Source organism: Triticum urartu, chromosome 2A (assembly GCF_056163025.1).
Source record: "Triticum urartu cultivar PI428250 chromosome 2A, HENAU_Tu73, whole genome shotgun sequence".
NCBI lineage: Eukaryota > Viridiplantae > Streptophyta > Magnoliopsida > Poales > Poaceae > Triticum > Triticum urartu.
This window is the reverse complement of record NC_141874.1, coordinates 619,849,856-619,875,303: the sequence shown is the minus strand read 5'-3', so window position 1 is coordinate 619,875,303 and position 25,448 is coordinate 619,849,856.

The following is a 25,448-nucleotide window of genomic DNA, read 5'->3' as shown; positions in this document are numbered from 1 at the left end:
TTCTTGGCCGAACGCTCGTTGGGCTCCCCGGGATACATGGCCGAGCTTAGGCTGCAACATTCTGGCGCAGGGGATGTGGATCTAGCGGGGAGGGACACTGCAGGCCTCATCTAAAGACTCACGGGAGTGGGGCGATGGTATGGGAATCACTGGGTAACCTGAACTTTATTATCTAAGCTAGGAGGAATGGGAAGACCGGCAGGGGTTGGCGCCGGCGGCTGATACGTCTCCAACGTATCTATAATTTTTGATTGCTCCACGCTATATTATATTCTGTTTTGGACATTATTGGGCTTTATTATACACTTTTATATTATTTTTGGGACTAACCTATTAACCGGAGGCCCAGCCCAAAATTGTTGTTTTTGCCTATTTCAGAGTTTCACGGAAAAAGAATATCAAACGGAGTCCAAACGGAATGAAACCTTCGGGAACGTGATTTTCGGAACGAACATGATCCAGAGGACTTGGACCCTACGTCAAGACATCAACCAGGAAGGCACGAGGTAGGGGGGCGCGCCTATCCCCCTAGGCATGCCCTCCACCCTCGTGGGCCCCACGTTGCTCCACCGACGTACTTCTTCCTCCTATATATACCTGCGTACCCCCAAACTACCAGATACGGAGCCAAAAACCTAATTCCACCGCCGCAACCTTCTGTACCTGTGAGATCCCATCTTGGGACCTTTTTCGAAGCTCCGCCGGAGGGGGCATCGATCACGGAGGGCTTCTAAATCAACACCATAGCCTCTTCGATGATGTGTGAGTAGTTTACCTCAGACCTTCGGGTCCATAGTTATTAGCTAGATGGCTTCTTCTCTCTTTTTGGATCTCAATACAATGTTCTCCCCCTCTCTTGTGGAGATCTATTCGATGTAATCTTCTTTCGCGGTGTGTTTGTTGAGACTAATGAATTGTGGGTTTATGATCAAGTTTGTCTACGAACAATATTTGAATCATCTCTGAATTCTTTTATGTATGATTAGTTATCTTATCTTTGCAAGTCTCTTCGAATTATCAGTTTGGTTTGGCCTACTAGATTGATCTTTCTTGCAATGGGAGAAGTGCTTAGCTTTGGGTTCAATCTTGCGGTGTCCTTTCCCAGTGACAGTAGGGGCAGCAAGGCACGTATTATATTGTTGCCATCGAGGATAACAAGATGGGGTTTATATCATATTGCATGAGTTTATCCCTCTACATCATGTCATCTTACTTAAAGCGTTACTCTGTTCTTTTGAACTTAATACTCTAGATGCATGCTGGATAGCGGTCGATGTGTGGAGTAATAGTAGTAGATGCAGGCAGGAGTCGGTCTACTTGTCTTGGACGTGATGCCTATATACATGATCATACCTAGATATTCTCATAACTATGCTCAATTCTATCAATTGCTCAACAGTAATTTGTTCGCCCATCGTAATACTTATGCTCATGAGAGAAGCCACTAGTGAAACCTATGGCCCCCGGGTCTATTTTCCATCATATTAATCTCCCGTCAACAAGCTATTTCTGGCGCCGTCTTTATTTTGCTTTCTTTACTTTGCATCTTTATCATAAAAATACCAAAAATATTATCTTATCATATCTATCAGATCTCACTCTCGTAAGTGACCGTGAAGGGATTGAAAACCCCTTTATTTTGTTGGTTGCGAGGATTTATTTGTTTATGTAGGTGCGAGGGACTTGTGTGTGGCCTCCTACTGGATTGATACCTTGGTTCTCAAAAACCGAGGGAAATACTTACGCTACTTTGCTGCATCACCCTTTCCTCTTCAAGGGAAAACCAACGCAGTGCTCAAGAGGTAGCAAGAAGGATTTCTGGCGCCGTTGCCGAGAATTCTACGCAAAAGTCAACATACCAAGTACCCATCACAAACCCTTATCTCCCGCATTACATTATTTTCCATTTGCCTCTCGTTTTCCTCTCCCCCACTTCACCCTTGTCGTTTTATTCGCCCTCTCTTTTTATGTTTGCCTCTTTTTCGCTTGCTTGTCGTTATGGCTAGTCCCCTATCTGCTCCTTTGTCCCCTGAGTTTGAAGTTCTTCACTTTAAACAAAGACAAGGAGAAAATTTAAAAGATGCTTGGTATAGGATGATAGAAGCTTATCGTAATTGCACCTTAGAGGTGAGTTTTAGAATTTTGCTTCGCAGTTTTTATGTTGGACTGAATATGTCCCATAGACAACTCTTGGATTGTGTTGCCAAAGGAAATTTATTGAAATTGATCTCAGTGTTGCGCATGAAATCATAGAGGGGATAGTGGGAACACTACCTCAAAAAAAGGGGCCACAACATACCCAGGAAGAAACACAAGTTTTTTAAAAGATTTGCAAAGTAACTAAGATCTTACAAAAGTCTCTTGAACCTCTTAAGAACGTTAGCAGAAATATTCACCGCATGAATATGTTGATTACCCTTTGAAATAAGCGGTTGGATTCTTTAGATCTAAAAATTTCCAAAAATGAAGGGAAACGTAAAGAACCTCCCGGATTCGAGCATGATTCCACTAAAAAATTGAAAGCCAAATATGGCAATACCTAGATCTATCCTTGCTATTATGCCTAGCTAGGGGCGTTAAACGATAGCGCTTGTTGGGAGGCAACCCAATTTTATTTTTGGTTTTTTTGCTTTTTACTTCTGTTTAGGAATAAATGTTTGATCTAGCCTCTTGTTAGATTTGTTTTTATGTTTCAATTAGTGTTTGTGCCAAGTTTAACCTATAGGATCTTCTTGGATGATAGTTATTTGATCTTCCTGAAAATTCCAGAAACTTTCTGTTCACGAAAATAATTGTTAAAAATCACCAAAACGTGATAAAATATTGATTTCCAATTTCTGCTGATCAATAAACAAATTATCTTGGTCGTCCTATTTTGGCTGAATTTTTGGAATTCCAGAAGTTTGCGTTAGTTACAGATTCCTACAGACTGTTCTGTTTTTGACAGATTCTGTTTTCCGTGTGTTGTTTGCTTATTTTGATGAACCTATGGCTAATAAAATAGTTTATAAACCATAGAGAAGTTGGAATAAAGTAGGTTTAACACCAATATAAATAAATAATGAGTTCATTACAGTACCTTGAAGTGGTGTTTTGTTTTCTTTCGCTAACGGAGCTCACGAGATTTTCTGTTAAGTTCTGTGTTGTGAAGTTTTCAAGTTTTGGGTAAAAGATTTGATGGATTATGGAACAAGGAGTGGAAAGAGCCTAAGCTTGGGGATGACCATGGCACCCCAATATAATCTAAGGACACCTAAAAGCCAAAGCTTGGGGATGCCCCGGAAGGCATCCCCTCTTTCGTCTACTTCCATCGGTAACTTTACTTGGAGCTATATTTTTATTCACCACATGATATGTGTTTTTCTTGGAGTGTCTTGTATTATTTGAGTCTTTGCTTTTTATTTTACCACAATCATCTTCGCTGTACACACCTTTTGATGAGAGACACACATGATTCGGAATTTATTAGAATACTCTATGTGCTTCACTTATATATTTTGAGCTATATAGTTTTTGCTCTAGTGCTTCACTTATATCTTTTAGAGCACGGTGGTGGTTTTGTTTTATAGAAACTATTATTATCTCATGCTTCACTTATATTATTTTGAGAGTCTTAAACAGCATGGTAATTTGCTTAAATTGGGAAATTAATCCTAGTATGCTAAGTATTCAAGACTAGTAAAAAAACTTTCTCATGAGTGTGCTGAATACTAAGAGAAGTTTGATGCTTGATGATTGTTTTGAGATATGGAGGTAGTGATATTAAAGTTGTGCTAGTTGAGTAGTTGTGAATTTGAGAAATACTTGTGTTAAAGTTTGCAAGTCCCGTAGCATGCACGTATGGTAAACGTTATGTAACAAATTTGAAGCATGAGGTGTTCTTTGATTGTCCTCGTTATGAGTGGCGGTCGGGGACGAGCGATGGTCTTTTCCTACCAATCTATCCCCCTAGGAGCATGCGCGTAGTGCTTGGTTTTTGATGACTTGTAGATTTTTGCAATAAGTATGTGAGTTCTTTATGACTAATGTTGAGTCCATGGATTATACACACTCTTATCCTTCCATCATTGCTAGCCTCTTCGGTACCGTGCATTGCCCTTTCTCACATTGGGAGTTGGTGCAAACTTCGCCGGTGCATCCAAACCCCGTGATATGATAAGCTCTTTCACACATAAACCTCCTTATATCCTCCTCAAAACAGCCACCATACCTACCTATTATGGCATTTCCATGGCCATTCCGAGATATATTGCCATGCAACTTTCCACCGTTTCATTTATCATGACACATTCATCATTGTCATATTGCTTTGCATGATCATGTAGTTGGCATTGTATTTGTGGCAAAGCCACCATTCATAATTCTTCATACATGTCACTCTTGATTCATTGTTATCCCGGTATACCGCCGGAGGCATTCATATAGAGTCATACTTTGTTCTAGTATCGAGTTGTGATCATTGAGTTGTAAATAAATAGAAGTGTGATGATCATCTTTCATAGAGCATTGCCCTAATAAAAAACAGAAAGGCCAAATAAAAAAAGAAGGCCCAAAAAAAGAGAAAATAAAAAGGGGCAATGCTACTATCCTTTTTCACACTTGTGCTTCAAAGTAGCACCATGATCTTCATGATAGAGAGTCTCTTATTTTGTCACTTTCATATACTAGTGGGAATTTTTCATTATAGAACTTGGCTTGTATATTCCAACAATGGGATTCCTCAAATGCCCTAGGTCTTCATGAGCAAGCAAGTTGGATGCACACCCACTTAGTTTCTTTTGTTGAGCTTTCATGCATTTATAGCTCTAGTGCATTCGTTGCATGGCAATCCCTACTCCTTGCATTAACATCAATCGATGGGCATCTCCATAGCTCATTGATTAGTCCTGCTGATGTGAGACTTTCTCCTTTTTTGTCTTCTCCACATAACCCCCATCATTATATTCTATTCCACTCATAGTGTTATATCCATGGCTCACGCTCATGTATTGCGTGAAGGTTGAAAAAGTTTGAGATTACTAAAGTATGAAACAATTGCTTGGCTTATCATTGGGGTTGTGCATGATGAGAGCATTCTTGTGCAATGAAAATGGAGCATGACTAAACTATATGATTTTGTAGGGATGAACTTTCTTTGGCCATGTTATTTTGAGAGGACATAATTGCTTAGTTAGTATGCTTGAAGTATTATTACTTTTATGTCAATATTAAACCTTTATCTTGAATCTTTCGGATCTAAATATTCATACCATAATTAAGAGAATTACATTGAAATTATGCCAAGTAGCATTCCACATCAAAAATTCTGTTTTTATCATTTACCTACTCGAGGACGAGCAGGAATTAAGCTTGGGGATGCTTGATACGTCTCCAACGTATCTATAATTTTTGATTGCTCCATGCTATATTATATACTGTTTTGGATATTACTGGGCTTTATTATACACTTTTATATTATTTTTGGGACTAACCTATTAACCGGAGGCCTAGCCCAGAATTGCTGTTTTTTGCCTATTTCAGAGTTTCGCAGAAAAAGAATATCAAACGGAGTCCAAACGGAATGAAACCTTCGGGAACGTGATTTTCAGAATGAACGTGATCCAGAGGACTTGGACCCTACGTCAAGACATCAACCAGGAAGGCACGAGGTAGGGGGCGCGCCTACCCCCTAGGCACGCCCTCCACCCTCATGGGCCCCACGTTGCTCCACTGACGTACTTCTTCCTCCTATATATACCTACGTACCCCAAACTACCAGATACTGAGCCAAAAACCTAATTCCACCGCCGCAACCTTCTGTACGCATGAGATCCCATCTTGGGGCCTTTTCTGGAGCTCCGCCGGAGGGGGCATCGATCACGGAGGGCTTCTACATCAACACCATAGCCTCTATGATGATGTGTGAGTAGTTTACCTCAGACCTTTGGGTCCATAGTTATTAGCTAGATGGCTTCTTCTCTCTTTTTGGATCTCAATACAATGTTCTCCCCCTCTCTTGTGGAGATCTATTCGATGTAATCTTCATTTGCGGTGTGTTTGTTGAGACCGATGAATTGTGGGTTTATGATCAAGTTTATCTATGAACAATATTTGAATCTTCTCTAAATTCTTTTATGTATGATTGGTTATCTTTGCAAGTCTCTTCGAATTATCTGTTTGGTTTGGCCTACTAGATTGATCTTTCTTGCAATGGGAGAAGTGCTTAGCTTTGGGTTCAATCTTGCGGTGTCATTTCCCAGTGATAGTAGGGGCAGCAAGGCACGTATTGTATTGTTGCCATCGAGGATAACAAGATGGGGTTTATATCATATTGCATCAATTTATACCTCTACACCATGTCATCTTACTTAAAGCGTTACTTTGTTCTTTTGAACTTAATACTCTAGATGCATGTTGGATAGCAGTCGACGTGTGGAGTAATAGTAGTAGATGCAGGCAGGAGTCGGTCTACTTGTCTTGGACGTGATGCCTATATACATGATCATACCTAGATATTCTCATAACTATGCTCAATTCTATCAATTGCTCAACAGTAATTTGTTCACCGACCATAATACTTATGCTCATGAGAGAAGCCACTAGTGAAACCTATGGCCCCCGGGTCTATTTTCCATCATATTAATCTCCTGTCAACAAGCTATTTCTGGCGCCGTCTTTATTTTGCTTTCTTTACTTTGCATCTTTATCATAAAAATACCAAAAATATTATCTTATCATATCTATCAGATCTCACTCTCGTAAGTGACCGTGAAGGGATTGATATCCCCTTTATTGCGTTGGTTGCGAGGATTTATTTGTTTGTGTAGGTGAGAGGGACTTGTGCGTGGCCTCCTCCTACTGGATTGATACCTTGGTTCTCAAAAACTGAGGGAAATACTTACGCTACTTTGCTGCATCACCCTTTCCTCTTCAAGGGAAAACCAACGCAGTGCTCAAGAGGTAGCAGCGGAGGCCGCGAGCTAGGGTTCGAGGGGTGAGGGGGCCGTGTGGGGGACTATGGAGGGGTTGTTTGAGGATACGCCGCGGCTACTGAAAATTTTAGTAATGGTGGGTCGAGATGGTGGTGGACGAGGGCCATATGGGCCATGAGAGGGGAGCACACCAGCCCACAAGGGGTGGCGCCCCCCCCTCTATTGAAGCTAGCCGAATTGGAGAAGGAAAAGGGGGGTTCGCCTCCCCCCTTCCTTTCTCTCTTCTCCCTTCCCTTTTCCTCTCCGGTAAAATAAGGAAGGGGGTCGCCACTTGGGAAACCCTAAGTAGGATTCGGATCCTAATTTGGGCGCCCCATGGCTGCCTCTCCTCCCCTCCCACCTATATATATGTGGGGAGGGGGAACCTAGAACACACAACAACAGACAATTGCCTAGACGTGTGCGGCACCCCCTTCCATAGTTTACACCCTCGGTCATATCTTCGTGGTGCTTAGGCGAAGCCCTGTGAGGATCACTTCACCATCACCGTCACCATGCCGTCGTGCTGACAGAACTCATCTACTACTTCGACATCTTGCTGGATCAAGAAGGCGAGGGACGTCACCAAGCTGAACGTGTGCAGAACTCAGTGGTGACGTGCGTTCGGTACTTGATCGGTCGAAGCTAGAAGAAGTTCGAGTACATCAACCGCATTGTCAAACACTTCCGCTTACGGTCCCCCTCGTTGCTATGCATCTCCATGGATAGATCATTGCATGTGCATAGAAAATTTTTGTTTTCCATGCAATGTTTCCCAACAGTGGCAGCCAGGTCTATGCGTAGATGATATGCACGAGTAGAACACAAAGAGTTGCGGGCGGTGTTAGTCATGCTGCTTACCACCAACGTCTTATTTTGATTCGGCGGTATTGTGGGATGAAGCGGCCCGGACCAACCTTACATGTGCACGCACATGAGACCGGTTCCACTGACTCACATGCAACTAGTTTTGCATAAAGGTGGCTGGCGGGTGTCTGTTTCTCCTACTTTAGTTGAATTGAATCTTACTACGGTCAGTCCTTGATGAAGGTTAAGCAACAAACTAGACGAATCACCGTTGTGGTTTTTGCCGTAGGTAAGAACGGTTCTTGCTAGAAGTCCGTAGCAGCCACATAAAACTTGCAACAACAACAAAGTAGAGGACGTCTAACTTGTTTTTGCAGGGCATGTTGTGATGTGATATGGTCAAGACATGATGTAATATATGTTATTGTATGAGATGATCATGTTTTATAAGATATCTGGCAACTCGCAGGAGCCTTATGGTTGTCTCTTTATTGTATGAAATGCATATGCCATGTAATTGCTTTTCTTTATCACTATGCGTTAGCGATAGTTGTAGAAGCAATAGTTGGTGAGACGACCACGACGCTGCGATGGAGATCAAGGTGTCAAGCCGGTGACGATGGAGATCATGACGATGCTTTGGAGATGGATATCAAAAGCACAAGATGATGGTGGCCATATCATGTCACATATTTTTTGATTGCATGTGATGTTTATCTTTTATGCATCTTATTTTTCTTAGTACAGCGGTAGCATTATAAGATGACCCCTTAACTAAATTTCAAGGTAAAAGTGTTCTCCCTGGGTATGCACCATTGTTATAGTTCGTCGTGTTGAGACACCACATGATGATCGGGTGTGATAGACTCTACGTTCACATACAACGGGTGCAAGACAGTTTTGCACATGCGGAATACTTGGGTTAAACTTGACGAGCCTAGCATGTACATACATGGCCTCGGAACACTGGAGACTGAAAGGTCGAACGTGAATCATATAGTTGATATGATCAACATAGAGATGTTCCCCATTGATGACTACTCCATCTCACGTGATGATCGGACATAGATTAGTTGATTTGGATCACGTATCATTTAGATGACTTGAGGGATGTCTATCTAAGTGGGAGTTCTAAGTAATTTGATTAATTGAACTTAATTTATCATGAACTTAGCCCTGATAGTATTTGCATATCTATGATATAGATTAATAGCTCGCGATATAGCTCATATCTATGTTGTAGATTAATAGCTCGCGATATTGCTCCTATATATTTTTGATATGTTCCTAGAGAAAAATTGAAAGATGATAGTAGCAATGATGCAGACTGGGTCCGTGATCTGAGGATTATCCTTGTTGTTGCACAGAAGAAATATGTCCTTGATGCACCGCTAGGTGACAAACCTGTTGCAGGAGTAGATACAAACGTTATGAATGTTTTGCAAGCTCGATACGATGATAACTTGATAGTTTAGTGCGCCATGCTTTACGGCTTCGAACCGGCACTTCAAAAACATTTTGAACGCCATGGAGCATATGAGATGTTCCAAGAGCTGAAATTGGTATTTCAGAATCATGCCCATGTCGAGAGGTATGAGACCTCTGACAAGTACTTTGCCTATAAGATGGAGGAGAATAGCTCAACTAGTGAGCATGTGCTCATAATGTCTGGGTACTACAATCACTTGAATCAAGTGGGAGTTAATCTTCCAGACAAGTTGGTGATTAACAAAGTTCTCTAGTCACTATCACCAAGCTATTAGAACTTCGTGATGAATTATAATGTGCAAGGGATAACGGAATATATTCCCGAGCTTTCGCGATGCTGAAATCGGCAAAGGTAGAAATCAAGAAAGAGCATCAATTGTTGATGGTTAACAAGACCACTAGTTTAAAGAAAAAAAAGGCAAAGGGAAATAAAGGGAACTTCAAGAAGAATGACAAGCAAGTTGCCACTCCCGTGAAGAAGCCCAAAGCTAGACCATAAGCCTGAAACTAAGTGCTTCTATTGCAAAGGGAATGGTCACTGGAAGCGGAACTACCCCAAATATTTGGCGGATAAGAAGGATGGCAAAGTGAACAAAGGTATATTTGATATACATGTTATTGATGTGTACTTTACTAGTGTTCATAGTAACCCCAAGGTATTTGATATCGGTTGAGTTGCTAAGATTAGTAACTCGAAATAGGAGTTGCAGAATGAATAGAGACTAGTTTAGGGCGAGATGACGATGTGTGTTGGAAGTGATTCCAAGGTTGATAAGATCACCATCGCACACTCCCTCTACCTTCGGGATTAGTGTGGAACCTAAATAAATGTTATTTGGTCTTTGTGTTGAGCATAAATATGATTGGATCATGTTTATTGCAATACCGTTATTCATTTAAGTCAGAGAACAATTGGTGTTATGTTTACATGAATGAAACCTTCTATGGTCATACACCAAATGTAAATGGTTTATTGAATCTCGATCATAGTGATACACATATTCATAATATTGATGCCAAAATATGCAAAGTTGATAATGATAGTGCAACATACTTGGGGCACTCCCGTTTAAGTCATATTGGTGTAAAGCGCATGAAGAAACATCATGCGGATGGACTTTTGGAATCACTTGATTATGAATCACCGTTCTTCGGAACAATGGAGCGAGCTAATGACTTATTGGAAATAATACATACCGATGTATGCAGTCCGATGAGTGTTGAAGCACGCGGCGGGTATCATTATTTTCTCACCTTCACAGATGATTTGAGTAGATATGGGTATATCTACTTAATGAAACACAAGTCTGAAACATTTGAAAAGTTCAAAGAATTTCAGAGTGAAGTAGAGAATCATTGTAACAAGAAAATAAAGTTTCTATGATCCGATCGCGGAGGTGAATATTTGAGTTACGAGTTTGGTCTTCATTTGACACAATGTGGAATAGTTTCACAGCTCACGCCACCTGGAACACCACAGTGTAATTGTGTGTCTAAATGTCATAATTGTACTCTATTGGATATGGTGCGTTCTATGATGTCTCTTACCAATTTGCCTTTATCCTTTTGGGGTTATGCATTAGAGACAGTTGCATTCACATTAAATAGGGCACCATCTAAATCCGTTAAGATGACACTGTATGAGCTATGGTTTGGCAAGAAACCAAAGATGTCGTTTCTTAAAGTTTGGGATTGTGACACTTATGTCAAAAGGCTTCAGCCTGATAAGCTCGAACCCAAATAGGTGAAGTGCATCTTCATAGGATACCCTAAGGAAACTATTGGGTACACCTTCTACTACCGATCCAAAGGCAAGATCTTTTGTTGCTAAGAATGGGTCCTTTCTAGAGAAGGAGTTTCTCTCGAAAGAACTGAGTGGGAGGAAAGTAGAACTTGATGAGGTAATTGTACCTTATCTCAATTTGGAAAGTAGCACATCAGAGAAATATGTTCCCGTGATGCCTACACCAACTAGAGAGGAAGCTGATGATGATGATCATGAAACTTCAGTCAAGTTATTACTAGAACTCGTAGGTCGAACAGAGCACGTTCCGCACCAAAGTGGTACGGTAATCCTGTCCTGGAAGTCATGTTACTAGACCATGGCGAACCTACGAACTATGAAGAAGCTATGATGAGCCCAGATTCTGACAAATGGCTTGAGGCCATGAAATCTGAGATAGGATCCATGTATGAGAACAAAGTGTGGACTTTAGTGGACTTGCTCGATGATCGGCAAGCCATAGATAATAAATGGATCTTCAAGAAGAAGACTGACGTTGATGGTAATGTTACTGTCTACAAAGCTTGACTTGTCGCAAAAGGTTTTCGACAAGTTCAAGGGGTTGACTACGATGAGACTTTCTCACCCGTAGCGATGCTTAAGTCTGTCTGAATCATGTTAGCAACTACCGCATTTTATGATTACGAAATTTGGCAAATGGACGTCAAAACTGCATTCCTTGATGGATATCTTAATGAAGAGTTGTATATTATGCAACCAGAAGGTTTTGTCGATCCTAAAGGTGCTAACGAAGTGTGCAAGCTCCAGCGATCCATTTATGGACTGGTGCAAGCATCTCGGAGTTGGAATATATGCTTTGATGAGGTTATCAAAGCATATGGTTTTATATAGACATACGGTGAAGCATGTATTTACAAGAAAGTGAATGGGAGCTCTGTAGCATTTCTGATATTATATCTAGATGGCATATTGCTGATCGGAAATGATACAGAATTTCTGAATAGCATAAAAGGATACTTGAATAAGAATTTTTTTAATGAAAGACCTCGGTAAAGCTGCTTACATATTGGGCATCAAGATCTATAGAGATATATCAAGACGCCTGATAAGACTTTCAATGAGTACATACCTTGACAAGATTTTAAAGGAGTTCAAAATGGATCAGTCAAAGAAGGAGTCCTTGCCTGTATTGTAAGGTGTGAAGTTGAGTAAAGACTCAAAACCCGACCATGGCAGAAGATAAAGAGAGAATGAAACTCATTCCCTATGCCTCAGCCATAGGTTCTATAAAGTATAACATGCTATGTAACAAACCTGTTGTGTACCTTGCCATGAGTTTGGCAAGGGGGTAAAATAGTGATCTAGGACTAGGTCGTTGGACAATGGTCAAAATTATCCTTAGTTACCTTAAAAAGGACTAAGGAAATGTTTCTCGGTTATGGAGGTGATAAAGAGTTCGTCGTAAAGAGTTACGTCGATGCAAGCTTTGACACTGATCTATATGACTCTAAATCTTAATCTAGATACGTATTGAACGTAAGAGCAATTAGCTAGAGTAGCTCCATGCAGAGCATTGTAGACATAGAAATTTGCAAAATACATACGGACCTGAATGTGGCAGACCCGTTGACTAAACTTCTCTCACGCAAAACATGATCACACCTTAGTACTCTTTGGGTGTTAATCACATAGCTATGTGAACTAGATTATTGACTCTAGTAAACCCTTTGGGTGTTGGTCACATGGTGATGTGAACTATGGGTGTTAATCACATAAAGATGCGAATTATTGGTGTTAAATCACAAGGCTATGTGAACTAGATTATTGACTCTAGTGCAAGTGGGAGACGGAAGGAAATATGCCCTAGAGGCAATAATAAAGTTGTTACTTTATATTTCCTTATACCATGATAAATGTTTATTATTCATGCTAAAATTGTATTAACCGGAAACTTGATACATGTGTGGATACATAGACAGAACACCGTGTCCCTAGTAAGCCTCTACTAGACAAGCTCGTTAATCAAAGATGGTTAAGTTTCCTAACCATAGACATGTGTTTTCATTTGATGAACGGGATCACATCATTAGGAGAATGATGTGATGGACAAGACCCATCCGTTAGCTTAGCATATTGATCGTTGCTACCTCTTGAGCTTGCGTTGGATTTCCCCGAAGAGGAAAGGATGATGCAGCAGAGTAGCGTAAGTATTTCCCTCTGTTTTTGAGAACCAAGGTATCAATCCAGTAGGAGGCCATGCTCAAGTCCCTCGTACCTACGCAAAAGCAATAGCTCCTCGCAACCAACGCGATTAGGGGTTGTCAATCCCTTCACGGTCACTTACGAGAGTGAGATCTGATAGAGATGATAGATAATATTTTTGGTATTTTTGATATAGAGATGCAAAGTTAAAAGTAAAAGGCAAAGTAAAAAAGCAAAGCAAGAATAAAGTGATGGAGATTGATATGATGAGAATAGACCCGGGGGCCATAGGTTTCACTAGTGGCTTCTCTCAAGAGCATAAGTATTCTACGGTGGGTGAACAAATTGTTGTTGAGCAATTGACAGAATTGAGCATAGTTATGAGAATATCTAGGTATGATCATGTATATAGGCATCACGTCCGAGACAAGTAGACCGACTCCTGCCTGCATCTACTACTATTACTCCAATCGTTGACCGCTATCCAGCATGCATCTAGAGTATTAAGTTAAAAACAGAGTAACGCCTTAAGCAAGATGGCATGATGTAGAGAGATAAATTCATGCAATATGAAATAAACCCCATCTTGTTATCCTCGATGGCAACGATGCAATACGTGCCTTGCTGCCCCTTCTGTCACTGGGAAAGGACACCGCAAGATCGAACCCAAAGCTAAGCACTTCTCCCATGGCAAGAAAAACCAATCTAGTGGGCCAAACCAAAATGATAATTATAAGAGACTTGCAAAGATAACCAATCATACATAAAAGAATTCAAAGAAGATTCAAATATTATTCATAGATAGACTTGATCATAAACCCACAATTCATCGGTCTCAACAAACACACCGCAAAAAGAAGATTACATCGAATAGATCTCCAAAAGAGAGGGGGAGAACATTGTATTGAGATCCAAAAAGAGAGAAGAAGCCATCTAGCTACTAACTATGGACCCGAAGGTCTGAGGTAAACTACTTACACTTCATCGGAGGGGCTATGATGATGTAGAAGCCCTCCGTGATGACGGCCCTCTCTGGCGGAGCTCCAGAACAGGCCCCAAGATGGGATCTCATGGATACAGAAAGTTGCGGTGATGGAATTAGGTTTTTGGCTCCGTATCTGATCGTTTGGGGGTACGTAGGTATATATAGGAGGAAGAAGTACGTCGGTGGAGCTCCGAGGGGCCCACGAGGCAGGGGGCGCGCCCTAAGGGGGGGCGTGCCCCCCACCCTTGTGACCGCCTCTTGGCTCCCTTGGAGTAGGGTCCAAGTCTCCTGGATCACGTTCGGTGAGAAAATCACGTCCCCGAAGGTTTCATTCCGTTTGGACTCCGTTTGATATTCCGTTTCTTCAAAACACTGAAATAGGCAAAAAAACAGCAATTCTGGGTTGGGCCTCCGGTTAATAGGTTAGTCCCAAAAATAATATAGAAGTGGAAAATAAATCCCAATATAGTCCAAAACAGTAGATAATATAGCATGGAGCAATCAAAAATTATAGATACGTTGGAGACGTATCAGGCATCCCCAAGCTTAATTCCTGCTAGTCCTCGAGTAGGTAAATGATAAAAAGAGAATTTTTGATACAGAGTGCTACTTGGCATAATTTCGATGCAAATCTTCTTAATTGTGGTATGACTATTCAGATTCGAAAGATTCAAGACAAAAGTTCATATTGATATAAAAAATAATAATACTTCAAGCAAACCAACAAAGCAATTATGTCTTCTCAAAGTAACATGGCCAAACAAAGTTCATCCCTACAAGATCATATAGTTTAGTCATGCTCCATTTTCGTCACATAAGAATGCTCTCATCATGCACAACCCCGATGACAAGCCAAGAAATTGTTTCATACCTTAATAATTTCAAACTCATAAACTTTCACACAATACATGAGTGTGAGCCGTGGATATAGCACTATGGGTGGAATAGAATATAATGATGGGGTTATGTGGAGAAGACAAAAAAGGAGAAAGTCTCACATCAACAAGGCTAATCAATGGGCTATGGAGATGCTCATCGATTGATGGTAATGCAAGGAGTAGGGATTGCCATGCAACGGATGCACTAGAGCTATAAATGCATGAAAGCTCAACAAAAGAAACTAAGTGGGTGTGCATCCAACTTGCTTGCTCACGAAGACCTAGGGCACTTGAGGAGGCCCATCGTTGGAATATACAAGCCAAGTTCTATAATGAAAAATTCCCACTAGTATAAGGAAGTGATAAAACACGAGACTCTCTATCATGAAGATCATGGTGCTACTTTGAAGCACAAGTTTGGAAAAAAGGATAGTAGCATTGCCCCTTTTTATTTTCTTTTTTTTTGGGAAAATGCTCTATTGAATGATGATCATCACACTTCTATTTATTTACAACTCAATGATTACAACTCGATACTAGAACAAAGTATGACTCTATATGAATGCCTCCGGCGGTGTACTGGGATATGTAATGAATCAAGAGTGACAAGTATGAAGGAATTATGAATGGTGGCTTTGCCACAAATACTATGTCAACTACATGATCATGCTAAGAAATATGACAATGATGAATGTGTCATGATAAACTGGATGGTGGAAAGTTGCATGGCAATATATCTCGGAATGGCTATGGAAATGCCATAATAGGTAGGTATGGTGGCTGTTTTGAGGAAGATATAAGGAGGTTTATGTGTGAAAGAGCGTATCATATCACGGGGTTTGGATGCGCCGACGAAGTTTGCACCAACTCTCAATGTGAGAAAGGGCAATGCACGGTACCGTAGAGGCTAGCAATGATGGAAGGGTGAGACTGCATATAATCCATGGACTCAACATTAGTCATAAAGAACTCATATACTTATTGCAAAAATCTACAAGCCATCAAAAACCAAAGCATTACGCGCATGCTCCTAGGGGATAGATTGGTAGGAAAAGACCATCGCTCGTCCCCGACCGCCACTCATAAGGAGGACAATCAAATAACACCTCATGTTTCAAATTTGTTGCATAACGTTTACCATACGTGCATGCTACGGGACTTGCAAACTTTAACTCAAGCACTTATCAAATTTACAATTACTCTACTAGCATGACTTTGATATTACTACCTCCATATCTCAAAACAATTATCAAGCATCCAACTTTTCTTAGTATTCAACGCACTCAAAAGAAAGTTTTACAAATCTTGAATACCAAGCATCTTATTATTAAGCAAATTACCATGCTATTTAAGACTCTCAAAATAATTTAAGTGAAGAGATCAATAGTTTCTTTAAAACAAATTCACCACCATGCTCTAAAAAATCTAAGTGAAGCACATAGAGCAAAACTATTAAGCTCAAAAGATATAAGTGAAGCACATAGAACAAAACTATCAAGCTCAAAAGATATAAGTGAGGCACATAGAGTATTCTATCAAATTCTAATTCATGTATGGCTCTCTCAAAAGGTGTGTACAGAAAGGATGATTGTTGCACACTAACAAACAAAGACACAAATAATACAAGATGCTCCAAGCAAAACACATATCATGTGGTGAATAAAAATATAGCTCCAAGTAAAATTACCGATGGAAGTAGACGAAAGAGGGGATGCCTTCCGGGGCATCCCCAAGCTTTGAATTTTTGGTGTCCTTGGATTATCTTGGGGGTTCCATGGGCATCCCCAATCTTAGGCTCTTGCCACTCCTTGTTCCATAATCCATCAAAAGATTTCACCCAAAACTTGAAAACTTCACAACACAAAACTCAATAGAAATCTCGTGAGCTCCGTTAGAGAAAGAAAACAAAAGACCACTTCAAGGTACTGTAATGAACTCATTTTTTATTTATATTGGTGTTAAACCTACTGTATTCCAACTTCTCTATGGATTATAAACTATTTTACTAGCCATAGATTCATCAAAATAAGCAAACAACACACGAAAAACAGAATCTGTCAAAAACAGAACAGTCTGTAGTAATCTGTAACTAACGCAGACTTCTGGAACTCCAAAACATCTAACAAAATTGAAAGACCTAGAAAATTTGTTTATTGATCAGAAGCAATTGGAATCGGTATTTTATCACGTCCTGGTGATTTTTAAATATTCGGCCACTGAGTGCAAAGTTTCTGGAAATTACAGCAAGATCAAATAACTATCATCCAAGAGGATCCAATAGCTCTAACTTGGCACAAACACTAATTAAAACACAAAACCACATCCAAACAGAAGGTAGATGGGTTATTTATTACTAAACAGAAGAAAAAACTAAAAACTAAAAATAAAATTGGGTTTCCTCCCAACAAGCGCTATCGTTTAACGCCCCTAGCTAGGCATAAAAGCGAGGATAGATCTAGGTATTGCCATCTTTGGTAGGCAATCCATAAGTGGCTCCCATGATAGTTTCATATGGCAATTTTATTTTATTTCTAGGAAAGTGTTCCATGACCTTTTTTAATGGAAATTGGAATCTAATATTCCCTTCCTTCATATCAATAATCGCACCAACCGTTCTAAGAAAAGGTCTACCAAGAATAATAGGGCAAGAAGGATTGCAATCTATATCAAGGACGATAAAATCTACGGGCACATAATTCCTATTTGCAACAATAAGAACATCATTAATTCTTCCCATAGGTTTCTTAATAGTGGAATCCGCAAGATGCAAGTTTAGAGAGCAATCATCAAAAACACGGAAATCTAGCAGATCACACAAAGTTTTGGGGATAGTGGAAACACTAGCACCCAAATCACACAAAGCATAAAACTCATGATATTTAATTTTAATTTTGATAGTTGGTTCCCACTCATCATAGAGTTTTCTAGGGATAGAAACTTTCAACTCAAGTTTTTCTTCATAAGATTGCATCAAGGCATCAACAATATGTTCCGTAAAGGCTTTCTTTTGACTATAAGCATGAGGAGAATTTAGCACGGATTGTAACAAGGAAATACAATCAATTAAAGAGCAACTTTCATAATTAAATTCCTTGAAATCCAATATAGTGGGTTTAGCAACATCTAGGGTTTTATTTCTTTCAATCCCACTTTCATCAATTTCATCATAAAGATCTAAATATTCCGAATTTTTGGAACGCCTTCTAGGTAAAGGAAGATCATATTCAGTTTCATCAAGATTCATATTGCAAAACAAAGATTTGATAGGGGACACATCAATAACTTTTAGATCTTCATCTTGATTTTCGTAAGAATTGGAAGAACATGCTTTAATAAAGGCCTCTTTTGTAGCACGCATCCTAGCGGTTCTTTCCTTGCACTCATCAATGGAAATTCTCATGGATTTGAGAGACTCATTGATATCATGCTTAGGAGGAATAGATCTAAGCTTTAAAGAATCAACCTCGAGAGAAATTCTATCAACGTTCCTAGCCAAATCATCAACTTTAAGCAGTTTCTATTCAAGCAAAGCATTAAAATTCTTTTGTGAATTCATAAACTCTTTAACACTATTCTCAAATTCAGAGGGCATCTTATTAAAATTTCCATAAGAGTTGTTATAGGAATTTCCATAATTATTAGAAGGATTACTAGGATAAGGCCTAGGATTAAAATTCCCTCTATATGCGTTGTTACCAAAATTATTCCTACCAACAAAATTCACATCCATAGATTCATTATTATTCTCAATCAAAGTAGACAAAGGCATATCATTGGGATCAGAAGAAACACTCTTAGTAGCAAATAATTTCATAAGTTCATCCATCTTTCCACTCAAAACATTAATTTCTTCTATCGCATGCACTTTTTTATAAGAAGATCTTTCAGTATGCCATTGAGAATAATTAACCATAATATTATCTAGGAGTTTAGTAGCATCTCCTAAAGTGATTTCCATAAAAGTGCCTCCCGCGGCTGAATCTAAAAGATTTCTAGAAGCAAAATTCAATCCGGCATAAATTTTTTGTATAATCATCCAAAAATTCAAGCCATGAGTAGGGCAATTACGTATCATTAACTTCATTCTCTCCCAAGCTTGTGCAACATGTTCATGATCAAGTTGTTTAAAGTTCATAATGTCGTTTCTAAGAGAGATGATCTTAGCGGGAGGAAAATACTTAGAGATAAAAGCATCTTTGCACTTGTTCCAAGAATCAATACTATTTTTAGGCAAAGACGAAAACCAAGCTTTAGCACGACCTCTAAGCGAAAAAGGAAATAGCTTCAATTTAACGACATCATTATCGACATCTTTTTTCTTTTGCATATCACATAAATCAACGAAGCAATTCAGATGAGTAGCAACATCTTCACTAGGAAGGCCGGTGAATTGATCTTTCATAACAAGATTCAACAAAGCAGTATTGATTTCACAACATTCAGTATTGGCAAGAGGAGCAATCGGAGTGCTAAGGAAATCATTATTGTTGGTATTGGTGAAGTCACACAATTTGGTAGTATCTTGTGCCATCGTGACAAACAAGCAATCCAACACACGAGCAAACAAAAGGCAAGCAAGAAAAATGCAAACGGAGAAAGAGAAGGTGAAGGAGATTGGGAAAGAGAGGGCGGATAAAACGGCAAGGGTGAAGTGGGGGAGAGGAAAACGAGAGGCAAATGGCAACTAATGTAATGCGAGAGATAGGGATTGTGATGGGTACTTGGTATGTTGACTTTTTGCATAGACTCCGTGGCAACGGCGCCAGAAATTCTTCTTGCTACCTCTTGAGCTTGCGTTGGATTTCCCCGAAGAGGAAAGGATGATGCAGCAGAGTAGCGTAAGTATTTCCCTCAGTTTTTGAGAACCAAGGTATCAATCCAATAGGAGGCCACGCTCAAGTCCCTCGTACCTACACAAAAGCAATAGCTCCTCGCAACCAATGCGATTAGGGGTTGTCAATCCCTTCACGGTCAATTACGAGAGTGAGATCTGATAGAGATGATAGATAATATTTTTTTGTATTTTTGATATAGAGATGCAAAGTTAAAAGTAAAAGGCAAAGTAAAAAAGCAAAGCAAGAATGAAGTGATGGAGATTGATATGATGAGAATAGACCCGGGGCCCATAGGTTTCACTAGTGGCTTCTCTTAAGAGCATAAGTATTCTACGGTGGGTGAACAAATTATTGTTGAGCAATTGATAGAATTGAGCATAGTTATGAGAATATCTAGGTATGATCATGTATATAGGCATCACATCCGAGACAAGTAGACCGACTCCTGCCTGCATCTACTACTATTACTCCACTCATCGACCGCTATCCAGCATGCATCTAGAGTATTAAGTTAAAAACAGAGTATCACCTTAAGCAAGATGACATGATGTAGAGATATAAATTCATGCAATATGAAATAAACCCCATCTTGTTATCCTCGATGGCAACGATGCAATACGTGCCTTGCTGCCCCTTCTGCCACTTCTCCCATGGCAAGAAAAACCAATCTAGTAGGCCAAACCAAACTGATAATTCAAAGAGACTTGCAAAGATAACCAATCATACATAAAAGAATTCAGAGAAGATTCAAATATTATTCATAGATAGACTTGATCATAAACCCACAATTCATCGGTCTCAACAAACACACCGCAAAAACAAGATTTACATCGAATAGATCTCCACAAGAGAGGGGGAGAACATTGTATTGAGATCCAAAAAGAGAGAAGAAGCCATCTAGCTACTATTTATGGACCCGAAGGTCTGAGGTAAACTACTCACACTTCATCGGAGGGGCTATGATGATGTAGAAGCCCTCCGTGATGACGGCCCTCTCCGGCGGAGCTCCGGAACAGGACCCAAGATGGGATCTCGTGGATACAGAAAGTTGCAGCAGTGGAATTAGGTTTTTGGCTCCGTATCTGATCGTTTGGGGGTACGTAGGTATATATAGGAGGAAGAAGTACGTCGGTGGAGCTCTGAGGGGCCCACGAGGCAGGGGGCGCGCCCTAAGGGGGGGCGCCCCCACCCTCGTGACCACCTCTTGGCTCCCTTGGAGTAGGGTCCAAGTCTCCTGGATCACGTTCGGTGAGAAAATCACGTTCCCGAAGGTTTCATTCCGTTTGGACTCCGTTTTATATTCCGTTTCTTCGAAACACTGAAATAGGCAAAAAAACAACAATTCTGGGCTGGGCCTCCGGTTAATAGGTTAGTCCCAAAAATAATATAAAAGTGGAAAATAAAGCCCAATATAGTCCAAAACAGTAGATAATATAGCATGGAGCAATCAAAAATTATAGATATGTTGGAGACGTATCAATCATTCAGTTTGATTGCTATTGGTTTCTTCATGTCAAATACATATTCCTTCGACTATGAGATTATGCAAATCCCGGATACCGGAGGATACCTTGTGGTCTATCAGACGTCACAACGTAACTGGTTGATTATAAAGATGCTCTACAGGTATCTTCAAAGGTGTTTTTTGGGTTGGCATAGATTGAGATTAGGATTTGTCACTCCGAGTATCAGAGAGGTATCTCTGGCCCTCTCCGTAATGCACATCATAAGAAGCCTTTCAAGCAAAGTGACTAATGAGTTAGTTACAAGATGATGCATTACGGAATGAGTAAAGAGACTTGCCAGTAACGAGATTGAACTAGGTATGTGGATACCGACGATCGAATCTCGGGTAAGTAACATACCGATGGACAAAGGGAATAATGTATGTTGTCATAACGGTTCGACCGATAAAGATCTTCATAGAATATGTAGGAGCCAATATGAGCATCTAGGTTCCGCTATTGGTTATTGATCGGAGAAGTGTCTCGGTCATGTCTACTTAGTTCTCGAACCTGTAGGGTCCGCACGCTTAACGTTCGATGACGATTTAGTATTATATGAGTTATGAGATTTGGTGACCGAATGTTATTCGGAGTCCCGAATGAGATCACGGACATGGCGAGGAGTCTCAAAATGGTTGAGAGGTAAAGATTGATATATATATATAGGATGATAGTATTCGGACACCGAAAGTGTTCCGGATAGTATCGGGTATTTATCGGAATACCCGGGGGGTTACCGGAACCTCCGAGAGGAATATATGGGCCATATGGGCCATGAGAGGGGAGCACACTAGCCCACAAGGGGTGCCCCCCGGTATGGAAGCTGGCCGGATTGGAGAAGGAAAAGGGGGGTTCGCCCCCCCCCCCTTCCTTTCTCTCTCTTCTCCCTTCCCTTTTCCTCTCCGATAAAATAAGGAAGGGGGCACCACTTGGGAAACCCCAAGTAGGATTCAGATCCTAATTGGGACGCCCCATGGCTGCCTCTCCTCCCCTCCCACCTATATATATATGTGGGGAGGGGGGCACCTAGAACACACAACAACAGACAATTGCCTAGCCGTGTGCGGCGCCCCCTCCACAGTTTACACCCTCAGTCATATCTTCGTGGTGCTTAGGTGAAGCCCTGCGAGGATCACTTCACCATCACCGTCACCACGTCGTCGTGCTGACGGAACTCATCTACTACCTCGACATCTTGTTGCATCAAGAAGGCGAGGGACGTCACCGAGCTGAACATGTGCAGAACTCGGAGGTGCTGTGCGTACGATACTTGATCGGTCGGAGCTAGAAGAAGTTCGACTACATCAACTGCGTTGCCAAATGCTTCTGCTTATGGTCTACAAGGGTACGTAGACACACACTCCCCCTTGTTTCTATGCATCTCCATGGATAGATCATTCCGTGTGCGTAGAAATTTTTTGTTTTCCATGCAACATTTCCCAACAATAGCATATTTCAAAGCGTACTCATAGCATAATCAAACCTTGTTTGTGAACCATACCTTTGACGGAAACTGTACTGTTGGTCTTGCACGCCATTTATCTTCTAGCTGATTTTATCCTTACTGTTGTGAAGAGTGCACACCGATGTATACTTGTATGCTGGCAATCAATCCAGGATATCATTTGTATTCAGACTAGATATTTCCAATATAATGCAGTCGGCTGAGAACTCCATAATATTTAGCTGAGCTTCCAAATATTTTAACTCCTCACTGATTCTTTGGGCCCGGTGTCGGTTGATGAGCAACTTTAATAAGGGGAAATAAGGTAACACCAAGGGCCCAAAGAAAGAAGCAAAATAAATGAATAAAACAAAAGCACACACGGCATACAAACAATATCATATATTACAGCTAATCACAGCAACAATATGCATGCATACTTAAGCACAGAAATCTCGCGGAAACTCCGGTACTGCGATCTAATATGTTGTGGCGGTGTGCACGAAAGTGAATCCATGTGTGGAAGGAGTTGGTGTAAACAAGGCTACACCAAGCGCTGGCTTAACACCGGCAACACTTAGACAGACACGGGGGTGAGGACGGACTTGGTGATCATGTAGCGGAACACGGAGGTCACGACCACATCGTCATCAAGTAAACGGAAGGCACCCGTACTCGTCCACAGAATGAGTGACAGAGTGGGATAGCGATGAAAAACAGGGCTTGCTGGCATTGTCCTTTTTAGATAGCCAAGATCTGTAAGGGTTGCCAAAGCAGCGAGTGGGATGGCATGATTCGGGATAGAAACATGTCTATCACCGAAACAATAGTGGTGGCTGACGGAAAGATATCGATGCGATACCTGAGCATAACTCCTGCAAATGGTGTCTGGAACACTTGGTACCACGGCATCACTCCACTGGGACAGGGATGACGCCAAACACCGAGAAGCAGGTATGCAAGACTTGACGGGTGCAGGTAGTGGATCGAAACCGATACGACCTACACTCATAAGATCAACCGTTAGCGACAAGACGATAAGTCTATATGCATGCTATGCAACAAACAAATGCATCAACCGTCTAGACTCTATACTACCGCTTTCTAACGCTCGCACGGACTAGGGCATCCTACAGCCAGACCTGCTCTGATACCAACCGTTGTGGCACCCCGGCTCAGAGAGACCGGAACACCCCGTATTCCAGCCCGGAGATCAAGTCTTCTGAAATACGGCACTGCTTGGCATATAACAAATCAGCTCTTTACTGCAAATACTCGAGGATACAAGGGTCCCGATATAACATGGAATTACATCGGTACGGCGACACTACACCTGTTGGGGATATTACTACTGGGCGTAAACCGGCCAGGCGAGGCCGGGTTATCCCTATAATGAGTTATTATATTTGAAGCCCATGAAGACAAAGATGTTGACGCTTTATGAAGGCCCAGGGCCCAAAGGCGGATTAAGGCCTGTAGTCATAAACCGACCTTGATATGTAAGCTTGTATTATAAGGCAGAAATAAGTAGAGACCGGGCCGGACACGTTTATGAGCCGGCCTCGGAACCCTGTAAACCGACGGGCGTCAACCCATGTATATAAGGGGACGACCCGGCGGCGATTTAGGGACAACAGACAACAACTCGAGACCCAGGCAAAGCGTATTCGCTCCCTAGTCATCGAAACCCAAGCAATCCCACAACAACTGGATCGTAGGCTTTTACCTTCACCGCAAGGGGCCGAACCAGTATAAACTCTCTGCGTCCCTTGTCCACTTTAACCCCTTTAAGCTAACCCGTCGCGATGGCTCCACGACTAAGTCCTTTCTTTAGGACATCTGTCGTGACAAAACCATGACAGTTGGCGCCCACCGTGGGGCTATCGCACAATGGTTTCGAGTTCTTAGAGGGCAGCTTCGAAGGTCTCAAGGGTTACACTGTGGGCTGGATGACCAAGAGTCGTCGCGACAAACTCTACATCGACGATGTGGGCTGGGGCCCCGAGGCCGGCTCAATCGAGTACGGGTACCGGGTCCCCTTCGGTGGCATCCACGTTTTCATTGGCAAGATTGGTGAACCAGGCCCTGAGCCGGACATCTGCACCGACATCGTCGAGACGGCTCAACGTGCAAGATCTGCCCGGGTTAAGCCTGTCATGAAGCGTGCCTTCGTGGGAGTCATCCATGGAGTGGAATCTGAGGATAGATCAGAATCTGGTGGTGAAACCAACGTTTATTCTGGCGACGAGTCATCGATCGGAGAGACCGAGTCCTTGTACCAGTTGCAAGATGGACGGATTGGGGGCTATTCCGATGGCGACAGTGTTCCGGACCCCTTTGATCCGCCAAACCGGGTTGCGATCTTTATGGCCGGTACACAGCCGGCGCTCCACTCTTCGACCACAGCGGTGATGGTTTCCGAATCAGCAGCAGCGACAGCGGCCGGGGCAGGAGGCCCCGTGCGATCGCCGGCTCAGGTTTTATCTAATTTATTTGACGCTCTGGCAACGCTGATGGCGGAGGCTAATCCAGCAAATCAAGATGAACATAATGCGGAGATCGCGAAAGTGAAAGACCAGATAACTCAGGCCAAGGCCGATCCGGCAGCTG